Source organism: Anopheles aquasalis, chromosome 2, assembly GCF_943734665.1.
Source record: "Anopheles aquasalis chromosome 2, idAnoAquaMG_Q_19, whole genome shotgun sequence".
Taxonomy (NCBI): Eukaryota; Metazoa; Arthropoda; class Insecta; order Diptera; family Culicidae; genus Anopheles; species Anopheles aquasalis.
The window spans coordinates 52,460,647-52,468,146 of NC_064877.1; the positions used below are offsets into that span (position 1 = coordinate 52,460,647).

At 39.4% G+C, this 7,500-nt stretch overlaps 1 protein-coding gene across 1 annotated transcript in view; it reads right to left on the reverse strand.

Annotated features, from left to right (window-relative positions):
* The window catches only part of LOC126569196 (roundabout homolog 2-like), a 33,865-nt gene that overhangs the window by 19,008 nt on the left and 7,357 nt on the right, over nt 1–7,500 (reverse strand). The window lies entirely within an intron of this gene.

Below are 7,500 nucleotides of genomic sequence, written 5' to 3' on the forward strand. Positions count from 1 at the left end.
GAAGATGAGACTTAAATAAATGAACAACGAAATGACATTTACTCTCAGTTTAAGTGCTTTGCTTCCTACATATGCTCCCACATAACATAACCGGTGCGCGAGCCATTCCGTTTTAGTGTAATCATCATTGTCGTATGGTAAATATTGAATTTTCATATTTCCATTTGCACACTTTTGTTCTGTTTGTACAGCGTTCGAGCCGTCGAGATGAACGCACTTAACGCGATTCTTCCTTCTAACGAAGACGATACCCTTTCTTACGAAAGACAATATGCTATGGCTGTTTCCAACAAAAACAGACTAAAAGAAATTATGTGTGGCTTACTCGTGGATTTAGAAAAATGATTTACTACTTTTGATTCGATTGTTTCGTTATTTAGAGACGATATCAAAGTCAATAGCTAAACAACATAATTGTCATTGTAATTCGATTTAAATGTTGGCACTATGTGTTCAACAGCTGCCTGGTTTCTATTTGAGGCCACAAGAAATTTACATATATGCTCTTGTTCTTCTACATCTATCTCTACTGCTTTTTAAGAATGTTATTAAATAATACTTAATAATTGCATCATACAACGCTTTAAATGTTTGCCAAAATGCTTCAGTTTACTGTTGCTTAACTAATAACATCCCTTGTCGCAGCACTTGGTTTTCCTGCATGATTTAGTACCTGCTCATGATTATCGCGAACATTTTGGGATGAGTCTTTTAATATTCTGTCATCTTCGCTGTAAATCAATTCCACTCAGCTTGAACAGAGTGCAAATTGAATTTTAAGACATTGCCAACCGCTACAGGCGATTGCACATTACTCGAAGCAAATCCCGACTGAAGCGAAATTTGTGGTTCGATAACAGCACCCTCCTTTAAATTCTTGCTGAACTTTCATGGACCTAGGGTCAGCATTCCATGTTTATATGGACCAATACTTTAGTACTTTGTGGAGAGGTAGGTTCTATCACAAGTATTATCAATGCGTAACAAGGCCCGCGTTGCTTCAGAACAATCCATAATGGTTGTCAGAGTAAGCAAAAACGCTATTCGAGGGTTGACAACCCCTCGTTACTCATTGATCCAACCATACAACCATAGATTCGATCATGCTCGATTTGAGCATTTACTAGAAGCTGAAGTCTCGCAGATGGAAATATCTTCACGCAATCAACCAAACTATGATTCAATTAGACATTGCTCCGGCATGTGCAATTTGCTTGAGGCAACCCCCATTCCTTTCTCACTGGCTATCTCAAGAACATCCGGGATCAACAATTTCGATGGCGAGGGTTTTAAAGGCAAGTCTGGTGTTGGCCTTGTCCTGTGCTGCTGGCGAGTTTTATCGAGTCCTGCACATCCATGCTCTTTCACTCGCTTCAATGGAAATGAATTATGTTTCAGGGATTTTCAACGACAATTTTACTCCAAAAGAATCTTGCCACGCTAAAATATATAGCCCCAATTTTAGATTGCCAGCTTTAGATATCAGACGTCAGACATTGCTAGTCTTATTTCTTGTTATAGAAAAATGCACCGACTTTTACTTAAAATTATTATATGTAGAGCTGAAACGTGCGTTTATATTATAAACTTATTCCCAAAAACTCTTGGCCAGTGAGAGATGACTATTCATATATTCTTCGGCCCTGAAATAAATATAATCAACTTCAAAGTCTCACGGTGATTGATTGATACCACCGTTATCACCATCGTTACTGTTCAAGGTAAACTAGCCAGAATGGGTGAGGTTATCATTCTATTTCTGTCTTTTTTAATTATATGTTAAATCAAGTTACGAAATGAAATTAAATTTACTTTAATTGAGAATATCATTGCAGCATGGTTTAGGAAATAACAAACATCACCTCAAATTGTCACTGTCTGCAATACAAAAACTCCTGGCCAATTATGTAATTCCATGGGGTTTAGAGTAATTGATCGATTCGATATTTAACATGATTTCATCGAAGAGCTGAACGTTGTTTATCGCTTGCGGTTTAATTTATTGTATGTAGATTTTGAAAAGACAGCGGTTACTAGCAGGTAAAATGTTGGAAGGACGGTTGAGGCAGCTCAAGGATTAAGGGTTAATCACAGCAGTAAATTTATTTCATCCCTGTCGTTCTACATCTACGCTGGTCCGGTTTTAACACACTGTTTTTTTTGTCCGTAGAAAAAACTAACGGTCATCAGGAAACGATTGCCATTGATAAAACTATTGGATTCATTGTAATTGTCATGGTATCGCGAACGGTTTTTGGGACCTTCTACGACCAGCATAACCTACGACCTTAACATGTGGTGCTCCGTTTGTGTAACGTAAATCAGCTCTTGGTCGTGTATCTTATCTGCTCAACAAATAAATTGATTTTATTTTCATTCTCCATTCCACTGGTCTAGAGATAACTTGATGCTGCTCACACCAAATCTGGAATACCAGAAGATCAACGAAACAAAACCATCAATATCAACGAAGAATCCTTGACCAACAATTTTATTTTTTTAATTATTGTTGAAATCAAAATGTTATCTTAAGAGAATGGGAAACAGCTTTTAAATCGTTCACGAACGAAAAAAAAAATTCTTCTCAAATTGCTCAACTATTTGCGGATTTACACCCTTACTCATGGGGTGTTTAATTATAATGCCTGCCTTTTTAATTGTACATTAGCTCGAAACAGCACACACCACACTCTTACTCTAGAGATAGCTGTGTGATACCGATTTTAGATGCCCTAAGGAACATCCTAAATCCAACCATTTTTTTCACGTGCCAGCATGACCATCTTCATGTTTTGTTGGTCGGGCTGTGGTTGGTATTCTACGAATTGTGACTCTTGTTTGCTGTTTGCCAACGGCAATGTGTGTACCAATTATATACTGAACCACCCTATGGCCCTCCCCACTCCTGCTTATTGTTGCAAAATACAGAATTATTTGTGCCACTATGGTAAATGGGTGCCATGTAAATTGAAGCTACTGTTTTTTCACAAAAAAATAAATTAATATTGGGAATACTGAAATGAAATGAAAATGAAAAAAAACATTCCAGTTCCTTATGGTCTTACAATCTTAGTCTAGAGATGGCAATATTAAAGTAGAAGGATAGCAGTGTCATCAACATTGGTAGTTTTACATACTTGGAATTGGGAACCCTCACAATGAAGACGTATAGCATCATTAAAATTCTATATGCTGCTTGACCTATAGTGGTCTTTCCGCCGGAATAGCTCGCGCCAGCCTAAGGTTGCTCTACAAAACGAATACTTTAATCGAACCCGTATCGTTCGTGATAAGAAAACATGTGTGCTACCTTTTGGAGCTAGCCATGCCTTAACTGTGTCCATGAAACTCAAAATGACCACAACATGTCGTGAAGCTAAATTAAAGTTTAATTAAAAGAATTTATCTTGATTAGTTACTATCAGAGAGGTGATCAGGGAACTGTCGTCCCATTTTCGAGTGTCCCTTGTAGAGCGTTTGTTTACGTACATACAGAGATCGTTCGTTTCGTTAAGATGCTCCTGTTACTGCTTCATATCAATACATTTAAGGGATTTCGTGATGAACGGGGTGCATTATGCGATACTGACTTTTTCCTCTTGGGTTACCTTTTTTGCAGCATCCTGCTTCCATCGGTTAAGACGTTCACATGTTGCTATTGATAGAGCTTCTTGTGACAGTGTTCTGCCCATCGGTATGGCATGAGGTCGATGATAAAAAATAGTAAATGAGACCGAAATACCAACGTAGGAAAGAATGCCGGATTTGGTAGTCCGCCGACAGGATACAATATGTTCGTAATACACATGTAACTAGAACCCAGCTAGCCAGCTATTCACAGATGTATCAAAATCTGTTTCGAACGAAAAATGGGATGATTAAACGATATTTTTGGTCTTTTCGCATGCACATATAATAAGATGGAAGACGCTCTATGAGCTCTCTGACAATTCCGAGGTGAAAATTAACTAGATAGTACTAACAGTATTGTAGATTTGCAAAACTGAATGCAACACTTCAAAAATATTACATCAATCGTCCATCGTCCTAAGTACGTGCTGTAGATCATCAACATTGTACAAGGATGGATGCATATACATGTATATTATCGTTTAGACATGATCACGAAGCGAATGGCCAACAGGAGGAAGTAATAATTACCTTAATGGAGTTTGAATTAAATTAATACACACCGAAAGTGAGTCTGAACCGACCCGTGCTCGGGAAGCTGCGGTCAGAGTAGCAACAGCAGAAAGAGGAGCGACCAGAATTCCATCATCCATCATTTATTTTCGTTTAATTAATGGACAGTGGCCGAAAGTGCAACGAAGTGGTGTGGCTACACAGCATCATCTGCCGGATAGCCTGGAGAACGCACTTCCCTCTACTGCAATATGCGGTTATCGAGCGGTTGCGTTCCAATGGCTTATACATTTTGAAGGGAAAATGGGAATCTGTTTCACGCCCCATCATCGATTTATCAGCTTTCGGTGCGATTACTCGCTTCAGAAACGGAGCGTCATCTTAATGCTCACACCAGACACCGTGGCTTGGGTCTGGATTAATTCAATTTTTTAGGTAGACGCTAGAGACCGTACAATTCATGACACGTGACGATGCATAGAGCAGAGGTTTCTTTTTGATGTCTTATCATTGGCAAACAATCTTTTACAGTTTATAACCTGGAAAAAAAAAGAACGGAAGGCGGTACCATCATGGGGAAGCCTAAAGTTAAAGATCACGGCACAACCTACCAACCGCGGGCTCATGCCGTACCCTTAGCATCCAAACAGCAAACACATCAACAGCGCACCATCGTAGCCAGACTCTAAATTTAGATCGCAATAGAGTGTTGGCTGCTGGAGCTGCAACCCAGAAACCGGAATGCTTAGATACACTTCACTTCCTGAGCTCAAAAGCTACATCACAAGGCTATGCTAGCTAATCACTAACGGCAGATCTTTTCATTACACTAATGAGTTGATACATGCCGACATTCTTTGTACAGTTCCTTGAGCCACTGAGCATCAACGCTATGATCCGGATCAGATTGTTCTTCAAAAGGTTACGTTTTGCAGCGGATGAGTGCCGACGACACCACGGCGACCTGGCATCCAGGGCAGCAGTAACACCATTTTATCAACAAGATATTATCGGTACGGTGGTGGTGATACGGGACAGAAGTCTTTCACGAAACCGATGCTTTCAGCGATGATAACATAAACCGTCTTCCCATTTAAGTGACGTGTTCTATAAACGACAGACGAACTGAGCTCCACTTTAATCAGCGCCAGTTTGCGTTACCAAGGATGAGTGATTATTAAATTTCAGCGACAGAGTGCCATTAATAAACACTAGCATTTTAAAAGATCTTTCAACTATCACTGTATCCTTTCTATTTCCAATGTGTATGGGCTTTTGATATTGCTGTTAAAAACCCTTGTGCACCATAAAACATCGAACAGCCGTAGACACATTTTGGAAAAGGGAAAAAAAACTACGCATCTCAAAATTAGCCAACCATCGCCACCGATCCTACTATACTATCACCAGGTGTCCGCCTGAAAATAAATGGTACTATATGGATGTATCCCTGGGTCCCTAAACCAACAGGCAGCCCTCATGCCAATCTACACCATGGGTGATTTCAATCATCAGCCCAAATAACTTGTAGCCCCTTGCCATTTGGTTTGTTGGGCAGGGCGCAGGTCCGATCCGTCGGTAAGTTTGCTTTTGTTAAGACCTCTAAGCTGCACCAGCATGCGCTTCGTCCCTGCAATGGATTTATAAAACGATTCCTGGATTCGTTTTGATCCTTGGGGGAAATCCGCGATTAGGGGTTGCATCGATGTGGTTGGCAGCTGTATTGTCCCACCATGCCAATCCTCATGATGGCCATTGCACATGAAACCACAACTATTGGAGCTTTGGCAAATTTATTGCTTTGAACTTCTTTTTATACATCCCCACGAATTATAACTAATGGTGAACTAAGGATATTACGAAGTGAATTAATCGAAATAGTATTCTCATTATAGCGACAGGACCCTATTAAGCTAGGATAACCTTCATGTAACTACAATGATTTTCTATTCAAATGATGTTTAGAACATTATGAAATGGTTTCATCTCACGGTTGATACATGGAATCCATTAATTTGGACGAAAGTGAAAAATATGAAGCATTTGGTTCTGAAAACCCCTTGGAATTATTTAATAAGTTTAAAATCTCATCCTGTCCATCGGCCCAACCTTAACTCACCAGCATTGGTCTCTTGAACGTGAAAAAGATCCGCATGTTACGGTAACTTTCATCGATGAATGGATGTTTTCTCCTCATTCAAACTGAAGAAAATGAAGGCCGAAAGGTCACAAGTTTATGAGATTAGCTTCCCAAACCAGAATAACCCCTTTTTGGGATCCTTCTATTACCCCTGCTGCAGGGTTTTGAATATCTACTAGAGTAATTGATTCGGGATAGAATGCTCCATACGAAATGAAGATTTTGCTTTCAGAGAAAACTTCGTTCATCCTTGGTGAGATATGGTTTGCAAAATTGACTTTATGAAACAATGATGCTTGTCGCTCTTCTACAGCTCTCCAGATTTCAAAGAATGCTGACGATCCAGCAGGATTTGTACTCTTCCCATTGGTTTCAAATTTGAGCTTACACATTAGTAATTTGAGAATGTATCGCATTTCGCCGAGGGTGTTAATAGCAAAACAGAGAAAACGCTGTTTTGCAACATAATGACGAGTTAAGAAACTTGATCCGTAAACAACAAAAACAACGTTGTGGAAGGAACATGTTGAATCAATAGATCCATTCATGGTTTGTGTTTTGATGCTGAGGAAGAATTACCATCAAAAATTAATTAGATCTGCAAGCGAGATGGGCTTGAAGATCCAATCAAACGGCGGGGTTCCCGAGAGATAGGATACGGAACGGCATTTCTCCTTGCGGCATTGACTTCGTGACCGAACCAAACAGGTTCATGTTCAAGTGTTACCAGTGGCTTTGGATAAACAACTAAACCCAACAAAAGGCATCCCACAGAGAGGCTTTCCGGCTACAGACTAGAAAATCCATGCCTTGCACATTGGCCGGTGTTAGATTGCTTAAGGATTAAATTTCTTTGTGGTTACAACCCATCATAAGTCCTACACAAATAGCAAAACAATACAAGCAAGAAATAGTCGGAAAGACAGCTATTTATCTACTTGTATATAGCAAACATATCTGCAGAAAATGGATGCAAGCATGCTAACCGAACCAAGCTTTGCTTTGCTCAGTAAATGAACTGCTTTCCAGCAACCTTTTTCAATTCTCAGATCTGTTCATGAAATGACCAAAAGCACAAAACATAAAAAAGGTCAAGAGAAATGCAAACGAGGTATTCTGCGAAATCGTTGCAGATATGATGAAAGACGAAAGCAGCAAAAAATCCCAAAACGCGGAAAAAAGTTAGATATATTTGATGTTTTAATCATTTATTAGTT